The sequence below is a fragment of the Triticum urartu genome, chromosome 2 (genome assembly GCF_003073215.2).
Source record: "Triticum urartu cultivar G1812 chromosome 2, Tu2.1, whole genome shotgun sequence".
Lineage (NCBI taxonomy): Eukaryota > Viridiplantae > Streptophyta > Magnoliopsida > Poales > Poaceae > Triticum > Triticum urartu.
The window spans coordinates 536,458,964-536,484,755 of record NC_053023.1 but is presented as its reverse complement, the minus strand read 5'-3'; the positions used below and the strand labels follow the sequence as shown (position 1 = coordinate 536,484,755).

At 42.1% G+C, this 25,792-nt stretch overlaps 4 long non-coding RNA genes across 9 annotated transcripts; all 4 read left to right on the top strand.

Moving 5' to 3' along the window:
- Positions 1–685: 685 nt before the first annotated feature.
- LOC125541795 lies at positions 686–12,469 on the top strand. The gene is made up of 3 exons (XR_007297658.1): positions 686–728; positions 11,688–11,757; positions 12,389–12,469. It is a non-coding gene; the product is annotated as an uncharacterized LOC125541795 (long non-coding RNA).
- A 391-nt stretch (positions 12,470–12,860) lies between these two features.
- LOC125541794 lies at positions 12,861–13,738 on the top strand. The gene is made up of 5 exons (XR_007297657.1): positions 12,861–12,930; positions 13,022–13,117; positions 13,199–13,336; positions 13,417–13,488; positions 13,578–13,738. It is a non-coding gene; the product is annotated as an uncharacterized LOC125541794 (long non-coding RNA).
- Positions 13,739–14,985: 1,247 nt separating this feature from the next.
- Positions 14,986–18,957, top strand: LOC125541793. 2 transcript variants are annotated; one of them, XR_007297656.1, is made up of 5 exons: positions 14,986–15,067; positions 15,162–15,236; positions 18,305–18,363; positions 18,542–18,649; positions 18,908–18,957. It is a non-coding gene; the product is annotated as an uncharacterized LOC125541793 (long non-coding RNA). The 2 variants fall into 2 exon arrangements; XR_007297655.1 differs by lacking the exon at positions 14,986–15,067 and having other exon boundaries at positions 15,149–15,236.
- A 1,257-nt stretch (positions 18,958–20,214) lies between these two features.
- Positions 20,215–23,773, top strand: LOC125541791. 5 transcript variants are annotated; one of them, XR_007297654.1, is made up of 6 exons: positions 20,215–20,246; positions 20,357–20,405; positions 21,622–21,672; positions 22,178–22,491; positions 23,155–23,205; positions 23,673–23,773. It is a non-coding gene; the product is annotated as an uncharacterized LOC125541791 (long non-coding RNA). The 5 variants fall into 5 exon arrangements; XR_007297653.1 differs by having other exon boundaries at positions 22,168–22,491; XR_007297652.1 differs by having other exon boundaries at positions 21,622–21,709.
- Positions 23,774–25,792: the final 2,019 nt, after the last annotated feature.

Sequence of the window (25,792 nt, the reverse complement as noted above, 5' to 3'; positions counted from 1 at the left end):
TGAACTTTAGCGATTCGGGGCCGTCGGATCTGGCCCTTGATGCGTTCTCGTCCATCCGATCATACCCCAGAAGGATTCCGTTCGTCGGATCAAACTGTAAAACTGTAGATCGAAACAGTATTCACCGCGTGTCCACCGTGTGTAGTTTTGATCGCCCCCCGAGGGCATTCTTGGAATTTCGCTCTGAGGTAAAAGCCCTGCCGTCTCCTTCTCCTGTCGCAAACCTAGCCGCCGCATTGTTCCCCTCCAGCTCTCTCTCCCTCTCTCGACAGTGCCCATCGTAGCACGCCGCCTACAGCCGCCGCCGCCGCCTACAGCCGCCGCCGCCGCCGTGCTCCTATCCACTTCTCCCCTTTCATCTCCTGTCGCCGAGATCGTTGCCGCCGCGCTGCTCTCCCGTTGAGCTCGCCCCTCGCCGTTGCTGGGAGGAGACGGTTGACCGTCTGATGGTATCGACGCCGACGAGTTCGGTGGGCACCGGGTCCTTCTACACCGTCACCGGCGCCGCCTTCTCGTGAGATCCCCACCATGGTGAGCTCCCCCCCCCCCCCCCCCCCCCCCCCCCCCCCCCCCCCCCCCCCCCCTTTGCTTCGCACGGTTTCGGCCCCTCTGACCGCGGATTTCCGATCTAAGCTACTGTTAGCGCACGCGTGACGATGGTACTCTGTGGTGATGTAGGATCTGTGGTGATGTAGAAGGGCAGCAGGGCAGCAGCCTCAACGCCACAGGTCTTCCTCCTCTCCCCTTCTCTGCTTCATGTTCTATTACGTCAAACTTGAGCATGTAGGTACTATTTAGATGTGCACTAGTGCAGAACCGGGCAATAGCACCGGTTCGTAAGGGCCTTTAGTGCCGGTTCGATAACCGACACTAAATTATAGGCACTAAAGCCCCCCCCCTTTAGTACCGGTTCGGCACGAACCGGTGCTAAAGGGCAACCACATGGCACGAGCCAGCTCCGTGGGCGCGTAGGACATTAGTACCGGTTGGTAACACCAACCGGTACTAAATGTTTTGGTGTGTTTTGGTTTTATTTTTTATTTTTACTTTAATTTTGTGTTTTCAATTTAATTTAGTGATTGTTTTACATTATAATGAGTTGTTAAATCATTAGGTGATTAGTTTGACTGGATGCATGTGGATCCTAGCTAAGTCATCAAGTATATGTCATATCCATATTATATATATTTGATCACCTACTTAAGTGATCGAGGTAATATGGATATGGCATATACTTGATCACTTAGCTAGAATCCATCCAGTTGAAACTAATATGCAATTTCTTTCATAAATGATATAATAACTCATCATCATCATATTAATTAATATAAAACTCTTGCATCATATATATCATCACCAACGGTTTTCATAGCAAAGATATCATCGAGTTCAACATGGTAATGATATTATAAGCGTTTATAACACCACAAAAGCAAATCACTCTTTGAGATTAAGTTCAGGACGAAGAACACGGACATGAGAGGACAAGTACTAAGAGCATGAACTAGCTAATTAATCACTCCTGCTGCTCTCTTTCTCAGATAAAATAGTATAGAACATGTATAGCTTTGCTGATTCATCATATTGGAGCATGCAGATGAACCTGTCTCCTAATCGTGGGTTGCGCTTCTGATTGCTGCCCCCTAGTACTTCTCTGTGATCGTTCACAATTTCGCTCCAGTCTTTTACTATTAAGCATTCCTTGCTATTAGAAATCCTGAATGCACTAAAGTGCATTGTAGGATATCTTGCCCGTAAGCTAACAATATTCATGGTACCTTTAGTCTCGATCCAATCAGGCACAACATTCATCGGGAGTCCCTGTTAAAGAACATCGTATAGTAACATACTTAGCAATGAAGTTTAGCTTAAAAAATAATGTATGCAAAAGATGCACTGAGGAGAAATAGTAGAAATCTTACCATCTTTCCTAAATATATGTGACCGTAGTTCAGTATGAACACTATTGGTCGCACGTTTTGAGTACTAACATTTCTAAGTGCAGGAAAGAAAATTGTCTTGACAGCATCAAGATACTCAAGCCATGGAACATAATGACTTGTCTCCTCGCAGTTTAGTTCAGCCCCGGGACAGTGGACGGTCATGTCTACCAAGCGCCGGACATGTTTGCTTGATTGGAAGTAAGCTGTCAATATAAATTGAGATCTATTAATTATTCAACGGGTTCAAATAATCTCATATCGAAGACATAAATATGGTTGAGAAACTCACATAATGGTAGAACTGGAGGCGTCTGCACATCGACCTAGATGTCTCTATTACCTTCAATATCATCTTCCGGACGAATATCAAAGGTGATAACCATATCAGGCTCAAATGCATAAGCCTTGCATAGTGCTTGCCAAGTTTTGCATTCAAAATAGGTGTATGTGTCTGCATTGTATAATTTGACGTTGAAGATATAACCATGCTCGGTCTTCAAGTAAACTCTTTTTACCTCCATAGTTTCGTTAGGACTGAAACCTATCTTATCCAATACAAAAATTCTTGCATGGCAGGGGATACGCTAGTAGAATAGTGAAAAATTAAAATTAAAGGTGAAGCAAATGAAGCATAAGTCATGCTTAATTACGAAAAAAGACTTGTCGTTGTGACTTACTGTATCCACTTCGAAGTTCTCATCCAGCTTGATACTGAAGCGTCTATCATCAACTAGAAAATTTCTGCCGCACAGGCCGCCTGGTCTTCGCAGTATTTGCACATAATGAAATCGTGTTCGTCGTCAGACGACATTCCTATGTTCATAGGTGAAACATTAAACACTTATTAGTTCTATTAATTCAACTAATTCTGTTAATTCAACTAGTTCAACTAATTAATTGAACTAATTCAACTAAGCACTTACGAAGAATATACCTAATTAATTGAACTAATTCAACTAACTAGTTCAACTAATTAATTCAACTAAACTAGTTCTATTAATTTTCTTACTAAAAATAAGGTAGCTAGTTCTATATAATAAAATGCTAATTAGATAATGAAATCTCATATAACTAAATTAAATATATATCTAACATATAATTTGTATCTAATATCTAACATATATGTTCATATATAGGTGAAACATTAAACACTTACTAGTTCTATTAATTCAACTAAATAAAGTAGTTCTATTAATTCAACTAAGCATTTACTAAAAATAAAGTAGTTCTATTAATTTCTTACTAAAATAAAGTATGTAGTTCTATATAGTAATATTTTGATTAGATCATCAAATCTCATATACCTAAATTTTCTTACTAAAAATAAACTTGTTCTATTAATTTTCATACTAAAAATAAACTAGTTATATTAATTCAACTAGTTCAAATCTCATATATATACCTAATTAATATCTAGCTATACTAATTCAACTAGTTCAACTTGTTCTAATTCATGTAAAATATATTTGACATTAATATTTAACATCTTTCCATATAATTCATCTAACATTAACATTCTGACATTATTATCTACGTAATTTATCTAACATTAATCTAAACAACAGAAAATAGAAAATAAGTACAAACAATGTGTGTGTGTGTATGTGTGTGTATGTGTGTGTGTCTCTCTCTGTGTGTGTGTGTGTGTGTACGACCGGGGGGCGGCGGCGTACGGGCGACGGTGGGGGACGACGGGTACGGGCGCGGCGGGCGAGAGGCGGCGGCGACGTACGGGCGCGGCGGGGGCGACGGGCCGGTCGGTGACGGCGACGACGGGTGGCGGGCGCGACGGCGGTGACGGCGACGACGGGTGGCGTGGGCGACGGCGGTGACGGCGACGACGGGCGGCGGGGGCGGCGAGGGCGGCGCGCGATGGGGCGACGGGCGCGGCGAAGAAGTCGGATTGAGAAGAACAACTGGTGGTCGATGAAACTGATTTTTTCGTAGGTTCCATATACATAGGAGGGGTCTTTAGTGCCGGTTGGAGCCACCAACCGGTACTAAAAGCCAATTTTCGCCAGGCCAAGGGGCGGGAAACGGCCCCTTTAGTACCGGTTCGTGCCACCAACCGGTACTAAAGGTTGTGCACTGCCACCGGCGTTGCACAATGTTTAGTCCCACCTCGCCGAGCGAAGGGCAGTCGCACTGGTTTATAAACCCAGCAGCGGCTGCTCCTTCGAGCTTCTCTATATAGCAGGCTTCCGGGCCTAATTAACTAGGGTGTGCTGCCCTGTGAGCCTGCTGGCCCTTCTGGGCCTGCATTTGCACACCCTAGGTCTGGCAGGCCCACTGGGCAGCGCGCCAACAAATTTTTTATATAGTTTTTTTCTTTTCTGCATTATTTATTTTCTTCTATTTGTTTTTGAGTAGTTTTTATATAGTTTTTTTCTTTTCTGCATTATTTATTTTCTTCTATTTATTTTTGAGTAATTTTTTTGTATATTTTTTATTTTCTGCATTATTTCTTTTCTTCTATTTCCAGTTTGTACACGAAGTGCGTCCAGTTTTTGCCATGACCCTCTCTACTCTTTCGCACATGCTATGCGAGTGAAATGATGATACCATGCCAAGTTTCAACATTTTCAGGATTCATTTTGTAGTGATTTTCAATTTCACGGTCATTTAGCTCTCTAAACAATTAGGTAAATGATCGAAAAACAACAAATGATGTTAGAACATGTTGGAAATTGATGACGTCGCTTTGAATGCTGCATACTGAACACAAAAGAAGTCCGGAGTTCAAATAAGTTTAAAAAACATTGAAGTGGCCGTGTAACAGATGAGTTCTCGTCCGAAACCCTGATACTCCGAAAGAGTTTGTCCAGTTTGTACACGAAGTGCGTCCAGTTTTTGCCGTGACCCTATCTACTCTTTCGCGCATGCTATGCGGGTGATATGATGATACCATGCCAAGTTTCAACATTTTCAGGATTCATTTTGTAGTGATTTTCAATTTCACGGTCATTTAGCTCTCTAAACAATTAGGTAAATGATCGAAAAACAACAAATGATATTAGAACATGTTGGAAATTGATGACGTCGCTTTGAATGCTGCATACTGAACACAAAAGAAGTCTGGAGTTCAAATAAGTTTAAAAAACATTGAAGTGGCCGTGTAACAAATGAGTTCTCGTCCGAAACCCTGATACTCCGAAAGAGTTTGTCCAGTTTGTACATGAAGTGCGTCCAGTTTTTGCCGTGACCCTCTCTACTTTTTCGCGCATGCTATGCGGGTGATATGATGATACCATGCCAAGTTTCAACATTTTCAGGATTCATTTTGTAGTGATTTTCAATTTCACGGTCATTTAGCTCTCTCTAAACAATTAGGTAAATGACTGAAAAACAACAAATGATGTCAGAACAGGTTGGAAATTGATGACGTCGCTTTGAATGCTGCATACTGAACACAAAAGAAGTCCGGAGTTCAAATAAGTTTAAAAAACATTGAAGTGGCCGTGTAACAGATGAGTTCTCGTCCGAAACCCTGATACTCCGAAAGATTTTGTCCAGTTTGTACACGAAGTGCGTCCAGTTTTTGCCGTGACCCTCTCTACTCTTTCGCGCATGCTATGTGATGTCTACTACGCAACCTTCTTCTTGTAGACGTTGTTGGGCCTGCAAGTGCACAGGTTTGTAGGACAGTAGCAAATTTCCCTCAAATGGATGACCTAAGGTTTATCAATCCGTAGGAGGCGTAGGATGAAGATGGTCTCTCTCAAGCAACCCTGCAACCAAATAACAAAGAGTTTCTTGTGTCCCCAACACACCCAATACAATGGTAAATTGTATAGGTGCACTAGTTCGGCGAAGAGATGGTGATACAAGTGCAAAATAGATGGTAGATAAAGGTATTTGTAATCTGAAATAATAAAAACAGCAAGGTAGCAAGTGGTAAAAGTGAGCGTAAATGGTATTGCAATGTGTGGAAACAAGGCCTAGGGTTCATACTTTCACTAGTGCAAGTTCTCTCAACAATAATAACATAGATAGATCATATAACGAGCCCTCAACATGCAACAAAGAGTCACTCCGAAGCCACTAATAGCAGAGAACAAACGTAGAGATTATGGTAGGGTACAAAACCACCTCAAAGTTATTCTTTCAAATCAATCCGTTGGCTATTCCTATAAGTGTCACAAACAACCCTAGAGTTTTTACTAGAATAACACCTTAAGATACAAATCAACCAAAACCCTAATGTCATCTAGATACTCCATTGTCACCTCAAGTATCCGTGGGCATGATTATACGATATGCATCACACAATCTCAGATTTGTCCAACCAACATAAAAGTACTTCAAATAGTGCCCCAAAGTTTCTACCGGAGAATCAAGAACGTGTGCCAATCCCTATGCATAGGTTCATGGGTGGAACCCGCAAGTTGGTCGCCAAAACATACATCAAGTGGCACGTGATATCCCATTGTCACCACAGATAAGCACGGCAAGACATACATCAAGTGTTCATAAAAGATTCAATCCGATAAGATAACTTCAAAGGGGAAACTCAATTCATCACAAGAGAGTAGAGGGGGAGAAGAAACATAAGATCCAACTACAATAGCAAAGCTCGGGATACATCAAGATCGTGCCATAGAGGAACACGAGAGAGAGAGATCAAACACATAGCTACTGGTACATACCCTCAGCCCCGAGGGAAAACTACTCCCTCCTCGTCATGGAGAGCGCCGGGATGATGAAGATGGCCACCGGTGATGGATCCCCCCTCCGGCAAGGTATCGGAAAGGGGTCCCGATTGGTTTTTCGTGGTTCTGGAGGCTTGCGACGGCGGAACTCCCGATCTATCTTCTGTTCTGGAAGTTTTAGGGTACGTAGGTATATACGGGTGGAGGGAGAACGTCGGTGGAGCTACGGGGGCCCCACGAGGCAGGGGGCGCGCCCAGGGGGGAGGGCGCGCCCCCACCCTCGTGAGCACCTCCCGTATCTTCTGACGTGGGGTCCAAGTCCATCAGGTGGGTTTCCTTCCAAAAATAACTTCTCCAGTTGATTTCGTTCTGTTTTGACTCCGTCTGATATTCCTTTTCCTCGAAACACTGAAATAGGCATAAAACAGCAAATCTGGGTTGGGCCTCCGGTTAATAGGTTAGTCCCAAAAGTAATATAAAAGTGGATAATAAAGCCCAATATTGCCTAAAACAGTAGATAAAGTAGCATGGAGCAATCAAAAATTATAGATACGTTGGAGACGTATCAAGCATCCCCAAGCTTAATTCCTGCTCGTCCTCGAGTAGGTAAATGATAAAAAGAGAATTTTTGATGTGGAGTGATACTTTGGCATAATTTCAATGTAAATCTTCTTAATCATGGTATGAATATTCAGATCCGAAAGGTTCAAGACAAAAGTTCATATTGACATAAAAATGATAATACTTCAAGCATACTAATCAAACAATTATGTCATCTCAAAATAACATGGCCAAAGGAAGTTCATCCCTACAAAATCATATAGTTAGGCTATGCTTCATTTTCGTCACACAAAGATGTTCCCAACTTCTATACCCCCGATGACAAGCCAAGAAATTGTTTCATACTCAAATAATCTCAAACTTTTTCAACCTTCACGCAATACATGAGCGCGAGCCATGGACATACACTATGGGTGGTATAGAATATGATGATGGGGATTGTGTGGACAAGACAAAAAAGGAGAAAGTCTCACATCAACGAGGCTAATCAATGAGCTATGGAGATTACCATCAATTGATGTTAATGCAAGGAGTAGGAATTGCCATGCAACAAATGCACTAGAGCTAAGACTGCTCAACAAAAGAAAACTAGTGGGTGTGCATCCAACTTGCTTGCTCATGAAGACCTAGGGCATTTTGAGGAAGCCCATCGTTAGAATATACAAGCCAAGTTCTATAATGAAAAATTCCCACTAGTATGAACAAGACAACTTATGAGACTCACTATATAAAAATCATGGTGCTACTTTGAAGCACAATATATGAGACTCACTACATGAAAAACAAGGTGCTACTTTGAAGCACAAGTTTGGAAAAAGAGATAGTAGCATTGCCCTTTTTATTTTCTCCTTCTTTTTTGGGCCTTTCTTTTTTTTCTTTTTGGCCTTTCTCTCTTTTTTTTGATTGGGCAATGCTCTAATAATGATGATCATCACACTTCTATTGATTACAACATAATGATTACAACTCGATACTAGAACAAGATATGACTCTATATGAATGCCTCCGGCGGTGTACCGGGATGGTGCAATGAATCAAGAGTGACATGAATGAAAAATAATGCATGGTGGCTTTGCCACAAATACGATGTCAACTACAAGATCATGCAATGGCAATATGACAAAAGTAAAGCATGTCATGATGATGATGATGGAAGTTGCATGGCAATATATCTCGGAATGGCTATGGAAATGCCATGATAGGTAGGTATGGTGGCTGTTTTGAGGAAGATATAGGGAGGTTTATGTGTGAAAGAGCGTATCATATCACGGGGTTTGGATGCACCGGCGAAGTTTGCACCAACTCTCAATGTGAGAAAGGGCAATGCACGGTACCGAAGAGGCTAGCAAATGGCGGAAAGGTAAAAGTGCGTATAATCCATGGACTCAACATTAGTCAAAAGAACTCATATACTTATTGCAAAAATTTAGAAGTCATCAAAAATCAAGTACTACGCGCATGCTCCTAGGGGGATAGATTGGTAGGAAAAGACCATCGCTCGTCCCCGACCGCCACTCATAAGGATGCACAAGCCAGGTACACTTCATGCTTCAAATTTGTTACACAACTTTAACCATACGTGCATGCTATGGGACTTGCTAACTTCAACACAAGTATTTCTCAAATTCACAACTACTCAACTAGCACGACTATGATATTATCACCTCCATATCTCAAAACAATTATCAAGCATCAAACTTATCTTAGTATTCAACCCACTAAAAAGAAAGTTTCACATATCTTGAATACCAAGTATATTGACATTAAGCAAATTACCATGCTATTAACGACTCTAAAAATAATCTAAGTGAAGCATGAGAGATCAAGTTTCTTTAAAACAAACCACCACCGTGCTCTAAAAGATCTAAGTGAAGCACTAGAGCAAAAATTATCACGCTCAAAAAGATATAAGTGAAGCACATAGAGTATTCTAACAAATTTCAATTCATACATGGCTCTCTCAAAAGGTGTGTACAGCAAGGATGATTGTGGTAGACTAACAAGCAAAGACACAAATAATACAAGACGCTCCAAGCAAAACACATATCATGTGGTAAATAAAAATATAGCTCCAAGTAAATTACCGATGGAAGTGGACAAAAGAGGGGATGCCTTCCGGGGCATCCCCAAGCTTTGACTTTTTGGTGTCCTTGTATTATCTTGGGGGTGCCATGGGCATCCCCAAGCTTAGTCTCTTGCCACTCCTTGTTCCATAATCCATCAAAAGAATTCACCCAAAACTTGAAAACTTCACAACACAAAACTCAATAGAAATCTCGTGAGCTCCGTTAGAGAAAGAAAACAAAAGACTACTTTAAGGTACTGTAGTGAACTTGTTCTTTATTTGTATTGGTGTTAAACCTACTGTATTCCAACTTCTCTATGGTTTATAAACTATTTTACTAGCCATAGATTCATCAAAATAAGCAAACAACACACGCAAAACAGAATCTGTCAAAACAGAACAGTCTGTAGTAATCTGTTACTAACACAAACTTCTGGAACCCAAAAAATTCTACCAAAATTAGACGACCTGGGCAATTTGTTTATTGATCAGCAGCAATTGGAATCACTATTTTGTCTCTAAACAATTAGGTAAATGACCGAAAAACAACAAATGATGTCAGAACATGTTGGAAATTGATGACGTCGCTTTGAATGCTGCATACTGAACACAAAAGAAGTCCGGAGTTCAAATAAGTTATTAAAAATAAAAAAGAGGTGCAATCCTGGTTAATTTGCTTCAAGCCTTTTGGAATAGTGTAGACTGCACTGCACATAGCTTAGTGCAATCTATGCTATTCCGCAAGGCTTGAAGCTAATCAACATGAAGGTGAGCATTGCAACTCTTCGTCATTGTCTGTGAACTCACGGCTTATGAACCACTCACACTGCCTCTCTCTTGGAGAGGTGGGACTAAAAATCAGTTTACTAAGAAACTCTAGTACCGTTTCATGGCATGAACCGGTACTAAAGGTCTTCGTGGGGGCCCCAGCCTGACCATAGCCTGACACAGCCTCACTAGTACCGGTTCTTGGCATGAACCGGTACTAAAGGTTGCCCATGAACCGGTACTAATGATGCCCGCCCGCCTAGCCGTTAGAACCGACACTAATGGTCACATTAGTGCCGGCTCAAATTCAAACCGACACTAATGTGCTTCACATTTGACCCTTTTTCTACTAGTGGTGTAAATCTAGATTTATGTGGTAGAAATATGTTCTGAGAAGCTGCTCAGAGAATTTGCTTCATATACATACTAACCCTCTCCTAAATGATAAGTAGATGAGGCAGGTGACTTATCTCTGTTATTTTCCAGACCAATAGTATTTTAGTCAGCTTCAGGGTATGTTGAATATGAGAGTTAATGAAGATGATCGTTCTTTCTGTTGAGAGTACACAATCTGACTCATTTTAAAATAGCACCTTATCTTTATGAAAACACTATTTATAGTATGCTCACCTAATGAATCTATTAAACGATCTAAATACCACTGGTTCACAGATTAGCTTGTGCCACCGTTGTTTTTTTACTTATCATGCCATTCTTATTTATGAGTCTGGCCTGGCACATTCTTCTTCCAAATATAGTATACCTATCTATAATACGAATATTGCATGTGCAGAACATATATATGTTGACTTCTCATGTATGTGATTACTTCTTTGGGCACATCTGTATGCGTGGAGCCTCATTTCTGCAGTTCCTTGGCACAATGTGATACTCTGCATTGTTAAGTATACTTAAATTTGATTCTGTAGATAGGGTTGCTACTTTATATTCTGGTAAAGAAGAGGATGGTGTTTTGGTCATGAGAAAATTCAAACCACCATCAATCTTTTGTCTAAATGAATTTCACAAAGAGAAGAGCAAGGGCGAACTAGGATTTATTGGCAGCATGATATTGTAATTGACGCGGTTCCAATATTTCCAGGATTCCATGAACCATTATGTGATTATTTCCAGTTTTGCAGTGGAGTGAGAACTAGAATCTTTAGCCTGTTCCAATATTTAATGCATATGTACCTTGTGATTGTGGAAATAAAAACTTAATAACCTTTGACCGCGACTACCAAAGCTCAATGACAAATTGATAACATATCTTTTGTTGGGTGGATGTGGTCTCCTTTATTTCACTAATATAACTAAGCTTCAGAGAAGGCCGTTTTATGCCATTTGATTTCCCTTTTCATTATTTAAAGGAGGAGGTGATATTAGATTATTGTTATGGTAGGTGTAATCTTTTTTTCTTCGATGGTATTATACATTGAGTATGGAGTTATTTCATTCCAAGTACAGAAGAAATTGAGTCTGTCTTGAATCTGTGTTGAATTGTTTAAATTTGTTGTCTTTTTGTATCTTCCACTCTTATTATACATTGTATCTTCCTTTTTCATGACCCAAAAATAGCTGAGAAAGCATGGCATGACATCATTTGTTTTCCATCCTAGGCTCATTTCCAGGCCTGCTATTATTCTTTTTTGTCCTTCCTAAACTATATCCTTTCTTTACCGTTCTCCTTTTCTTATGCAGGTAACCGCTGAGGATGTTTAAAAAGGACACCACCAATAGCAGAGCACTCTATTGCTGCAATTATATGCAGGTACAAAATCAATGCTAACTTTGGGGTCTCCCTTTATGGCCTTTCCTGTGATCATAAGAGCTACAAAGAGATGCATTTGGTTTTAGGTCTGTATGATTTGATGTATTTATATTTATCCAATGAAAAAGCACTTTGCTTGCTTTAGTAGATAAGAAAACTCTCTATTTATATTATGATATATGTACATATATTATTTAAATGATGCACTAAGAACTGATTGGGATAGCAATCGTCGAGGGGGTATTTACTTCTATATTGCCTGGATCGTGTTTACACAATTTTCTTGGTTGTAAAAGATCTACTGTTTTATATCGACCATGCATACAATGTTTACTTAGGGAATTCCAAGTCTGGAAGAAATTATTGATAAAATGTGTGTACATTCAGATCCTCGTGTGTATGTACATTGTAGTAAGTGTCTGGTTGTAATAAAATGTGAAACATTAATTGTTCCTTTATTCAATTATGGTCTTATTTGTTGTTCCTTTTATTCAATGACAGTTTTATCGCGTTCCTGGTTATGCTGCTCATGCAGTATATAATTATATGTACCATATTTTATACTCTGCTGCCTATTGTTATGCTATTCTCTGATGTATGCTTACGTGTTTCTTGCTTCTTATTTGTCCAGCGTGTGTGTATGATGTTGTTGGGTTGTTGACATGGCCCGTGGTCCAGTTGCGGCTCATGCTCAAGGCACGGTCGAGGCTGGTGTTGGGTTGGTAGGTGGTCGTGGCCGTGGCCGTGGGCGTTCTGCTGGTCGTCGTGGACGAGGCACTGGACGTGGAGGTTCTAATATAGGGCGTGCCCCTGTTTCTGATCATGTCGCTGCTTGCCGGGTGCCTGACGCTGGAGCTGAGCCTCTTGACAGGCGTAGGGGTGTGAGTCGGCGGGTGCCTGCTGCTGGAGCTGAGCCTATCGCCAGGCGTGGGCGTGGCGCTCGGCAGGTGCCTACCGCTGGGCGTGGCGCCATGCCTCGGCCAAGTGGTAGGGGTGTTCGTGGCCATGTCCCTAGTCATGGTGCTGATTCTGGGAATGCAGCCGCTGTTGCTGTCCCTGGTCAGGCTGCTGGTCCTGGGTTCACCGCCGCTCCTAGGCGTGCGGTGGTCCCTGGGATTTCTAGACGTTACGTGCCACATCAGCCTGTTGGGTGTCCTCCTCGAAGCCGTACAAGTATGTGTGTGTCCATTGTTCTTCTTTATATTTTGTCTCCTAGGGATTGATGATAATTATTTCATTACTGTGTTGTTTGCGACGTGGTTAGGTGATGGCTGGTTCCCTTTTCTGAGCTCGACCGTGGCTGCGGTAAATCGCAGAAAACGGAAAATGTGCGTTGAGTTTCGGCGCGCTCGATATGAAGGTGCATGAAAGTTCTTCGTTTGTTGTTAGTTGTTGTTGTTGGCCGTGTGGTGTCTTACTTGGTTCTGCATGTCCTGTTAAGAACATGTCGTTGATGGGCCTTTGCCGAAGGATTGGCATGGTTTCTCGGTTTATGTGAGTTCGGAGGTGACTGGGGTAGACCGCAACAGACGGAAAAGACGGAAAGTGTCGATTAAATTGCGACGTCCTGGATGCGAAGGTGCACAAGATTTCATGGTTTGTTGTTAGTTGTTCCTATTTGCCGTATGTTCTCTTATTTGGTTTTACATGCCTTGTCAGAGATTGTTGTCCAAGGGCCTATGCCGAAGGATTGGCAAGGTTTCTCGGTCAAGTTTGCCGAGTCCCTTAAAGGTACTTATTAACAAGACCTTTGTTGTTTTGGTTATGTGATTATTGTCTTCCTTTTACCCTTGGTTTGTGGCTGATAGTTTTGCCGTTAGCTTGCTATGCAGATAGGTCGTACTACGGCCCTCCAGATTTCTTGTGCCAATACTGTGGTGCCTCCTTTTGGTTTGCTGAGTGTTCAAAGTCCAGGTCATCCTGGACACAACGTAAGATGGTTTATAATCGCTGTTGTGAAGGCGCTAAGCTATATATTCCTCCCTTTAAGGATCCCCCAGCCTATCTCCGTGAGCTCCTTCGATTCAATGGTACTTCTTGTGCTAAAAAATTCATCCGGACTATACGTGAGTACAACTGTATGTTTGCTTTCACTTCGATGGGTGCTACTATTGAACGCTCGTTTGGTGGCAGCCGTGGACCTAAGATTTTTAAGATCAGTGGTCAAGTGTCTCATCGTATTGGTTCGTTGGTGCCTAGCGGTGATGATACACCTAAGTTTGCTGAGTTGTATATACATGACCCAGCTAATGAGATTAGACATAGGATGAATGCCTTAAATCCAGATGACAAGCCTACTGGGGTGTGGATGAGAGTATTGTGGTTGGTCTTAGAGACATGCTTAATGAGTTTAACCCATTGGTACAGACCTTTCGGGAGGCGAGTAAGATGATAGAGGATCGTGGTGATGAACCCATCGAGGATATCTCGATTCGTATTATTGGACCTTCGGAGGGTGATAGTCCACAGTTTAGTTTGCCTACAACCACTGGGCTTGCTGCTTTAGTTGTCGGTGGTGGCTTCACGTTAGAGGCATCTTCTCAGGATATTGTTGTTTGCAGTCGTTCCGACGGTTTGCAGTAGATATCTTCTCTGAACACTGCATTCATGCCTCTGCAATACCCATTGCTTTTCCCTTATGGAGAGAGAGGGTTCCAGGTGGATGTTCCTCACTTGATTGTTCCTGAAGAAGATGATGACGATGGACCTATAGATCCTAATCCTGCACCTGGAAGTCCGACCGTTGAGGCGTCCTCTTCATACCCTTCTGGGGGTGGTGATGCTTCCACAAATAGTCGGAATAGGATGACCATGCAGGATTACTATCGTTTTATGTGCCATTACAAGGGTGATCATCCCAATCCATATATATGTTATGGTCTCCTCTCCTCCCAGTCGGTTGTTGATGCACGTGCATGCATCGATGAAAGTAGATTGTGGTATATCATAAGAAATCAGGACATGCTTAGATCAGAGCACATGCAGGGTATTACTGATGCGGTAGGTGATGGGTGTGTTGATGGTGATGCTCTTGGGAAGAGGACCATTGTACCTTCCAGTCACATAGGCGGTCGTCGTTACTTCCATGAAAATTTCCATGATGGCCTTGCCGTTTGTCGGGTGCACGGTGCGCTTGACATATTTACCACTTTCACTTGCAATCCCAAGTGGCCTGAGATCACAAGTGCATTGGAACTAGGTCAGACGCCTTCTGATAGGGCGGATATTGTTGTTAGGCTCTATCACATGAAGCTCACCGAGTACTTGGACGAGATTAAGTCAGGCCGGGCTTTTGGCCCCATTACGGCTGGTATTGTGAATGTTGTGCTCTATGTGTGGCTATTTTTTAATGATGTTTTACTTCTATTGGCTGGTCTGTCTAATTTTTTATGTCCTTTTTTCAGTGTTGTATACCGTTGAGTTCCAGAAGCGGGGACTGCCTCACACGCATATACTTGTCTGGCGGAGAGGGGGTAACGGTGAGATTGGTGTTGAATATATTAATTCATTAATATCTGCTGAAATACCTGATGCATTACTTGATCCTCTAGGATATGCTTTAGTTTCTGAGTTTATGATGCACGGTCCATGTGGTGAAATGAACGATAAATGTGTCTGCATGAAAAAGGGTGTTTGTTCTAAATATTTCCCAAAAGATTTTAGAGATACCACTGTCATTGATGATAATGGGTTTGCCTTATATCGACGTCGTGACGACGGTCGAAGGGTCTATAAAAATGGTCGTTACCTTGACAATAGGCATGTTGTTCCTTATAATATGGCAATGCTCAAGAAATTTCAGGGACATATAAATGTAGAGTGGTGTAATAAGACACAGGTGATGAAATATCTCTTTAAGTATGTCACCAAAGGTGCTGACTACTCTAAGGTCATGTTAGAAAGGCTAAAAAATTGACTAAATCTGGTTGTCGTACAGTAGATGAGGTTCAGGAGTATCTGATATGTCGGTATATATGTGAGTACGATGCATTGTGGCGCATATTTGGGTTTGAAATACACTTTAAAATGCCATCGGTTCAAAGGCTGACCGTTCATATGCCTGGCATGAATATGTCTACTATCGTGCTGGTGCTGACCTCACGAAAATTGTTGATTCTGACTTCTTGCGAAAGACTATGCTTACCGAATGGTTTGTTGCGAATGAGATGTTCGAAGATGCTCGTTCATTAACTTATTGCGATTTTCCAACTGCTTGGACCTGGGACGCTAAAAGTAGGTCATGGCATCCAAGGGGTGGAGGTGAAAAGATTGGCCTCGTGTATTATGTACATCCTTTGAGTGGTGAGTTGTATTACTTGCGCATGCTTTTGATGATTGTTAAGGGGGTTAGGTCTTTCGAAGATCTTCGAACATATGATGGTCGTCTTTATCACACCTTTAAAGAGGCTTGTGCCGCGCGCGGTTTGTTAGGATATGATAACGAGTGGTACATAGCGTTTGATGAAGCGGTTGTTTGGGGGTTTGGGCATCGACTTAGACAGCTATTTGTGACTATGCTCATGCATTGTTCTATCAAGGATGAGATGGGGTTCTTTGAACGTTACTGCGCTAGCATGTACGATGATATCCAACATGGGTTGCGTCGTGCCCTGCGTAATCTAAACTATGTTGTTCCTCCTGAAAGATTGGGAAATATGCTTCTTGATGAGTTGGCTGACATTTTCTTGAAACGTGGTTCTGATATAAGAAGTTTTAACTTGCCGTCTCGCTCTGGCGAAGGTGAGCAGTCTGACGATAATCGTCTAATTCGTGAGGAACTGTCTTATGATGCATGTGCTCTGTCTAAACAGTCCTTGGTTATGTTTGATAGTTTAAATGAGGACCAATTGGTTGCTTATAAGACGATTGTAGAGTGTGTGTGCAGGCGGGGAGACCAGGCTTTTTTTGTCTCTGGGTACTGTGGTACTGGGAAGACATACCTGTGGAGTGCAATATGTGCTTTCCTTAGGGGCGAGAGGAAGATAGTGCTTACTGTTGCGTCGTCGGGCATTGCATCGTTGTTGTTGCCTGGTGGGAGGACTGCTCATTCTCGCTTTAAGATACCTATTCTTCTTGAAGATAATACACAGTGTGATATTAAAAGAGGCTCTAAGCTTTGTAAGTTGTTGATGGTATCTTCGCTTGTTATTTGGGACGAGGCGCTGATGACACACAGGAAATGCTTTGAGGCTGTAGATAGAACTTTGCGTGATGTCCTCTCTGTGGCTAATCCAGATCTTGCTGATATTCCGTTCAGTGGAGTAGTGATGGTCTTGGGTGGTGACCTTAGACAAATCTTACCGGTCGTTGAGGGAGGTACTAGGCCTCAGATCATTGATGCGGCAATCACGAATTCTCCGCTATGGCATTCTGTCCAAAAATTGTCGCTTTCTATTAACATGCGCTTGGGTGTGCATGGTGCGGATACCCAGGCGCAGAAGGATGTTGCCTTATTTAGCAGATGGGTGCTAGATCTTGGGGAAGGGAAGTTGCATGTCACAAGGCGAGGCGATGAGGTTGAGGCTTCTTGGATACAGATACCGGACGACCTCTTGGTTTGTACGTCTGGTGATCCAATAGCTGCTATTGTTTCTTCTGTCTATGGTGATTTTTTGCATAACTACCTGAACACTGGTTACTTGCAAGAGAGAGCCATTTTAGCCCCTACCAATGACCATGCTGAGGATATTAATGATCATATTCTTGCATTGGTTCCTACTGATAGCAGAGACTATTTGAGTGCTGATTCTATTGATGATTCTTCGGATTCTGTTAGGGACAAAGATGTTTACTATCCAATCGAGTACCTGAATGCAACTAAAATTATAAATTTCCCAAATCATAGGCTGACTCTTAAGGTTGGTGTTTCGATTATGCTTCTTAGAAACCTGAGCCAGGCAAATGGTTTGTCTAATGGTACATGACTAATTGTAAAAGAATTAGGTGATCGACTTATCGAAGCTGTCATTATGACTGGCTCACATGTGGGTGATACTGTTTATATCCCCAGGATTGAATTATTGGCAAAGAAGGGAAATGCACCCTTTGTGCTTAGACGTCGCCAGTTTCCTATTCGTGTGTGCTATGCAGTGACAATTAATAAGAGCTAGGGGCAGACCCTGTCTGCTGTTGGTATATATCTTAAGGGTCCTGTTTTTACTCACGGGCAGTTGTATGTGGTAGTGTCTCGTGTTACGTCGAGGGCTTCTTTGAAAATCCTTATATTAGATGCTGATGGCAAATGCGGCTCTGAGACCAAGAACATTGTTTTCCCTGAGGTCTTCCGGGCCGCGGGGATGACTTAGGTTTGTGTATGATGGTAGTCTTCATTTTGGTAGGTTTTGGCATGCTTTTGTGAGTTGGGTGATATTTTGGGTGGTGACATATAGTGTGGGCTGAATAAATATGTCATCCCATGCGATGGGGGTGATATTTTGAATGTCCGCGTGTACTGGGATTGGCTTTATTCCGCGGTTTGGTTTATGCCATAGAGATTTACTGAGTTTAATGGTGAAGTTGTGTTTTGGTGCTGATACTTTTGTTGTAGATGGCGATGACTGATCTGCAGGCTCTTCTTGTGGGGAACAAGAACCTGACCATCCGTGTGTATGTTTCGCGTCTGTAGCAGCATTGTGGATCCACTGATAACGGTCCTATCAAACACACTGACATGGTCCTTTTGGATGTGCAGGTACATGGCTTCTCTAGACTCCGTGCCCTATGTTGTTTGTAATTTTCTCCTGCCTTTTCTGCTTGGTAATTGATGTTTGTTGTTTCTTGGCAGGTCTAACATCTATGCTGAGATTGGGGAGAAGCTCGTGCCTAAGTTCAATTGAGACAACCACATCCATGTTGTTTCTTGGCATGGGAAACCACATCTATGCTGATATTGGTGAGAAGCACGTGCTAATACCCTTTTTTGTGACTTGCATTGATACTTTTATTATTTGACCCCACCAAAATATATCTCAATGCAGCTATTCTCTAATCTAAACATGGATGACTTTCAACAGCCTCTTAGTTTTCATGCATTTAGCAAGAGAATCCTACTTTGTTACTTGGTTTGATAAAATAACTATAGCAAAGATGTGTAGCTTTCATGTCTTGCTCTGTGTGTTCTATAATGATGAAAGCCTCTTTTATTTGCCAGGCTCCTGGGCTCCTTTATAGGTATCTTGCTGTGAAGCTTGTGGTTGGCATGCATTTTAAGGTCTGATATCCTATAACTGTATCTTCTAGCATGCAACCATTTTTGGAGGGACTCAAGTTTGAACTGACCGATTTTTTCTAGCATTCAATTGTTATGAGGGTGGAGTTGGAGAAGGTGGGGCGTTAGAGCAGAGCCTATTGCAGCGTCCACGACCTCCTCAGGCATGGCCAATCCCGACAGGTTGACCAGGTTGCGGGGTTTGGTTAGCAGTGTGTGTGGCCAGTGGTTGGAGCACACTGAAGTGGAGGAGCAGTGTTGTTGTCGACCATGGATTCAGGTAGTTTCTGATCTTCTCTCTTGTTGTGGTGGTCCGGCAGGTTACTGTTTAAATGATGCATTGGTCGCAGTTGGTGTCGTGCTTGCATGTCTGCTATAATGCCTCTGCTACAACATGACATATGTTAATGTAGTGTTTATTAAGGTTTGGTCGGCATGCTGAATAAGTCCAATATCCATCTGTCTATGTTTCTATACCTTATGGCTTACGTGATTAAACATGGGTTTATCAGTGTGTAGCAGATCCTGAGAGTTCTGTCAGGATAGGGAGAGACACTAAGGCAAAAGGCAAATGTACATGCTCCTTATTACTTATCAGAAATATTTTCCTGGGAGTTCATTTTCATTGTTTCTCATCTGAAATTAGATTCATAATGATGCCATTCCTACATCTCATTTTGTATCGGTTATCTTCTGATATTCTGAGTCTTGGGGATTATAAGTGCCATTAAATTGTTCGCTCTTATGAGTGATCATGAGATGCATGTACTGTTTGCCATAAGGTTCTTGCAACGTTTCCTATAGCTAGATGGAGGTGCCAAAATAATTGAAGTTAACATGTTTTATATTAGAAAGAATTTTATTAAACCAAATGTATTTTGCCATCCTTGTAGTTGGACTAATATCAAAGCAATTTCCGTTAAAAATTTCCTAACCACCAGACTATTATCCAAGCATTTTTTGACACAAGGTTGAATCTTAAATGGTGGATGGTTGATAATTTGTCCAGGTTGAGATCAGCCACTGATGACACGAGTCTTCTACCCTGCTCCTGTGAAGGTAATCGAAGGCCTGCGCCTCCCATCATGATATCCTCTCTCAGCTTGCACCTCTTCATGTGTGCTCCTCCTCCCAGTTTATTCTTACCACTGTTTGGGTTGTTTGATTCAGGTTTCTTTTTTTTCTAAAATTAAATCAAGTCTCAAGGAATGAGATGGAAGCGTTGTTCAGGCTCTATGAGAAGGTGAACCGCTCTATCAATGACGATGAACTCATCCAATTGGTACCTCCAAACAACTTACTTCCTATATGTTCTTGGGATCAAGTAATGTGATGTTGGTTTACTAAATTTGTGTTCCTGACAGCTAATAAGACCATCCTTTCCGTTTTCAGCACTTTATTGGTAACAATTTTACCATCCGAGGATACATCCAAATTACAGGTTGTGCTATTTGTTATCTTCTCTTTTTATTCTGGATGCATGTTTCTGATATCCCTTTTTATTCCTATTTGTTGCATACCTTATTTATTAGAAGGTCTAATTGCAAGTGTTTGCAAGATCAAATTGTTATGCAAAATTTTCTTTACAGTGTGCATGAATTGCCCCTCCTGTACAAATTTTATGTCTATGAAATCTTTTTAGGAGCTGCTAGACATGGCTTCTTTTTAGGAGCACATGCTTGCTGATACGCTATTTTCATCTAAATTCCGTAAAGAATGGCACGGAATATTTTGCTTGGGTTCATTCAAAACGCCCTCGCCCAGCATGGTTTAAGTTAACATATTATGTACAAGTAAATGGTTAACATAGTGTGTACCTGCCTCTTGGGTGATTTTGTGAGTTGTGATAGATTGCTCCAGATGATGCATCCTCTACAAATTTCTAGGATTCAAGGTCCCCTGACCCTGGCCAAGGACTATGTTCGGTAGAATATTTGTTGCTAATTGAATTGTAATTTGTGCTAGGTTAATGGTAATGGAATACTCCTTCCGTTCAGAAATAATGGTCGTAGTTTTGACCTCAAACTACGTCAGTTATTTCTGAACGGAGGGAATACTTATGTTACAAGTAGAATATCACTGACCGCGTGAAGTTCAAAAATTTGTAGTCTTATACAAATAGAAATAATATATGATCTGACCTCATTTCTTAATCCTACGGTATCGCTGCATTAGTTTACGAGCTGTTACACACATACATGGCTTGAAGTTTTGGGATAAATGGGACAAACATAGGGTTGCAGATTGTCAATCCAAGTTTTCTCCGCAAATCAATTTGACACTAATCCTTAGAAAAAAGATATTTCTGTTGCATAGATTGTGTTGTATAGGTTGTTGACTTGATTGACATCACTCCAGTTTTACGGTGGCACAAAAAATAATTTAATTCTGTTACTTGCAACTGCAACTCTTTCTCATCACACATAATGTTAACCTTACAGAGCTAAGGTGGTTATAGTTAGAAACCTCTACATGGATTGATTTAGGGTTTCAAAATAGTGTGAACTGTAAAACGTCTTATATTTTAGGACAGTGGTAGTAGTTAACATGATTGTTTCAGATTCTGCCATGGAAGCATTTTACCCCTTTTGCAACCTTTGTTACACTAAATTAGTACCGGCTGGTAATATTTCTTCTCTGTATATTTTACGTTACAGGATTAGAACGAAAAGAAGAAACTACAGCATCACATAACTGCAGCAAAGAAGGTAATGCATGAGATGGAACAGGGTCGTATTATGGAAGGTTAGCTCTGAATTAATGTTCATCATATGTGCTATGTACTAATGATTGTCTTCAAGGATTATTCCATTCAAATCGTACTCTCATGCTACCTCATTACCTTATTATGTTACAACTTTGATGAAAAAGCCATTGTTGGTATTTGGAGTGCAGACTGTAGAATTAGGATCCTTTGACATCTATTTACTACTTTGAATTAATTAGTATTCGATGACCATATAAATACACATTTCCAGATAATATATATTAGTTTGTCTATTCAATGGTGTCATTTTCCATTTTTATAGGCATTAAGATCTCCCTGTTATTTTTGTTCTAAGGATGCACTTCAGTATTATGTAACTATGCTGATTTTACTGTCAGCATAAATAATAAATGAGTTAAGATTTCTGCTACATAACTTTACACCGTAACAAACCTGGAGACTTCTAACTGGAAGACACAATTTTCATTTTTTGAAGCGAAGAACAGAATCCCTGATGTTCCACGGAGTGTTTTCAGTTAAAGGTAAAAAAGGAAAAAAGAAGTCTGGAGCTCTCTTGGCTGTACAACAAAGAGGGGTTACTTCACATACTCATCAGCAGTGAGGCTAATATCATCTCTAATCAAGTGAAAAAGCAAGGGCGCAGCCTTAGTTTTCTGTTGGAAGACTTCTATTTCTCTCATTCCAGAGGTGCTAGCATGTGCAAGCAGTGACAGTGTACTTTTTATTGATATGAATCTTCAGGCTTCATTTTGAAATTTTGGGCCACGAACGCTTGATCGCAAAAGTAACAGGTATCATGGTGAGGCAAGTTTCTGTTTTGCATGTTGCCTTATTTCTCTTCTATCTGCAGTTTGCTTCCACGTTCTATATGTTTGCGAGGAAATTTCAAATCAATTTGTATGCTCATCAATTGTTGCATCTATAATACGTATGTGAATCATGTACCTTACGGATTCCTTAAGGGCCTCATGATTGTTCGTGTTTTTTTCATACGAAAACACCAAGGTTATTATCCTAACTATCATAGTTTGTACCAGCAGGATTATCATAACAATTTTATGCAATTTTTTTCCAGGTGATTACATAGTTAAAGGTAGTGAATTTTTTTAGTCCTGTGTGATTTCTTATCAACTGAGCTATCAAATTGTGCATTACGTACTTGGTCACAACGTTGTAACCGGCACCCTCGCGCCAAGGCGCGTTTCCGATCTCATTGGATACTTTTGTACTTTAGTTAGAAGCAGAATTGTCAGAAGCAAGCATAGTGGCCATATGATGAAGCCGATAAGTGTTTAGTAGAGACTCCAATCAATTCGATCTCTCCATGATCTTTACCGCATATGATATTTTCCTTCTGGGTATTTAACTTTGTCAAGTGCATGCTATGGTTCAGAACAAAATTCAGTTTCCAATTATAATTCAGTGATTTTCTTACCTTGTATTTTATTTTGCATAATTGTAGAAATTGCGGTGGCCATCCGCGGATCTACTGTTCCTGGTTTGCTTTGTCGAGGTATGATCTTTCATAATGTGTTGTATCTTGCAATATTATTTGATTTGTTCTTGCCATCATTTTTCAGTCTCTTGCAATATTATTTGATTTATTTCTCTCATAAACAGAGCACAAGTTGCCCCTTCTAAATGATCTGTCTTGTATCTATATGGTGCAGTGGTGTGTTATGTCGAATATGTACGGTCCCATGTTTTGTTTTCTGCATTACTTTGTTGTTCTCTAAACTCTACCAATAGTGAGACCAAATTATGTTCGGTATATTCCTTACATGGTAGATCCACGGATGTCCACCCTAATTTCTACAATTTTTTAATACAACAAACTACCATTTTTAATCATACACTACCTCCTCTGACCAAGATGGTCGTTGTCCCATCTTTGTGGTTTAGGAATATGCTCTTTTATTTTGCAAGCAGAAAATTGATTAAGATTTGTGTGATCAAGTTTATGTGTTGCCTGCTATGCAGTGTCCCGGGCAAGAGGACCAAGTGTGGGCGGGTAGGTATCGGCAAGGCGGGCTGTCAGCACGGTGTTGGAGTTGGTCGGTAGTGGTGCACCTACGCCGTGTATGGATCAATACTGTAGGAGGTTCCATTGAGGCCCGGTCTATCCAGGTAGTTTGTTATACTACTAACTTGGATACACTTTATTTATCAAGGATTTTTGTATATCATAATATCAAAGGCAAAAGGGTCTGTCTATGGATGCACTTCTTATGGCCATGTACAGTTCAGAGCCACTGTTATTCATCAAGAACATAATTTAACTAAAGCTCGTTAAAATAATTCCCATAGAAATAATCACTTTGGATTGGTAGTGTCAAAAGGATGCAGAACATTTGTAATATTTCTTCCCATATTCATGAGACTTCCACTCTACTGTTGCATTACTCAAATTTAATTTCATTACATATGTGTGCATGTATCAGTTTTCATATTTAAAGTGATATATTTAAGAATTATGAGAAATTTTGCCAAATTTGCCAGGCACAAAACAGAGACATCTGAAAGCAGGACAGACGTCACTCATGGAGGCAATTGAACCAAGCTATGGCATCGTAGTTTTATCTCTATTGCCACTGTTGGCTTTTGCTCTCTTGTGTTCCTGCTCATGTTACTGAACTTAATATTAGCTAATTAGCTTTTGTAATCGTGTGACCGTGCTGAATTGGATGTTGCCTTGCTTCCGCGACGGGTTAGCTTTTATAATCTCATGACCATGTTGAACTTGATGATGTTACACTTCTCGATAATTGGTTGTTCTGTTACATGTGCTAAACTTGCCTTCATACTAATGCATCATGTCGTTTGATCTTCCGCGGCTTGACCATATCGTTAAGACCGGCACCCTCGCGCCAAGACGTGTTGCCGATCTAGTCCAACATGATCGAGCGTGGATTCCATGAACCTTTCAAGGACAGACCACGCCAAATAAAGCGGTAATTCTACCTGCGCGCAGGTGCAGTCTTTTTAGGCCAACTCCACCGCGCGACCCCAAACGGACGTCCGGATTGGCCGGATTTTGTCCCTTTGGAGCGCCAATGGGTTTGCCCGTGTCCGGCTTTGTCAGATGGGTCGTTCGTGCGGCCACCGCGTGGCCGCACCCCAAATCATGTCCAGGGTGGACGTGAATAAAAAATTATAAAAACTAGAATGAAATAACTAAAAAAGTAAATAAACGCATTAAAAAAATATAAAACATATATAGGGGTCGGCCACAAAACGGCCCAGTTTCCACGCCACTTAAAAGGCCCAGTTTCATAATTAACGTATAAAAACAAAATAAAAAAACGCCTCCCGCGCGCTCCTGCCGCGCCCGTCGGTGTCGTGGCCGTCGCCGTCTTCACTGGCCGCCGGTGTCGTCGTCGTCGCTGACGAGGTCGACGTAGGCCGGCGGTGTCCACATGTGGGCCGGCGGTGCGTGGTGGACGGGGGCGGGCTGGACGGCCGGAGGTGCCTGCACCACCTCCTCCCGTGGCGACGCCTCCCGCTCTGGTGACCGCGACGGAGTGGGGCACCAGTTCACGCCCACGCCGGCGGCCATCTCCGGAGCACTGCAGGACCAGCCCAACCCCTGGCCTGGTAGCTGCTGGAACGCAGCCACCGGCTCCTCCTCCTCGAGATGGCTACCTCGCCGGCAGCGGAGCGGGCCGTCATTTCCTCCAGGCCCTCCGATTGCCGCTCATCGTGCGTGTACATGGAGTCCTCCATGACACGCGCCATGAGACGGGCCTCCTCCTCCTCCATCATGCGAGGAGGTGGTGGTGGCGATGGAGACGGCGAAGGCGATGGCGTGGGCGTGACGCCGCGCACCCGCCTACGCCCGCGCTCCTGTCGTGGCCGCCGCGGCCCCGTCGAGGTGCCGGCGAAAAACGACGCGCGCTTGGTGTCGTGCTCGTCACGAAATCAGGTGTCCCAGAGCCCGGAGTCGGGGGCGTACCTGGGGTCGTAGAAGAGGTCGTCGGGAAGGAGGCGGCGACGGCGCTCGATCTCCTTGTTGCGCGCACGGCCGCTCGTCGGGACCGGCGGGATCGGGACCCGGTCGGCGGAGAGATGCCAGTTATTGAGGAGATGGACGTCGCTCCAGG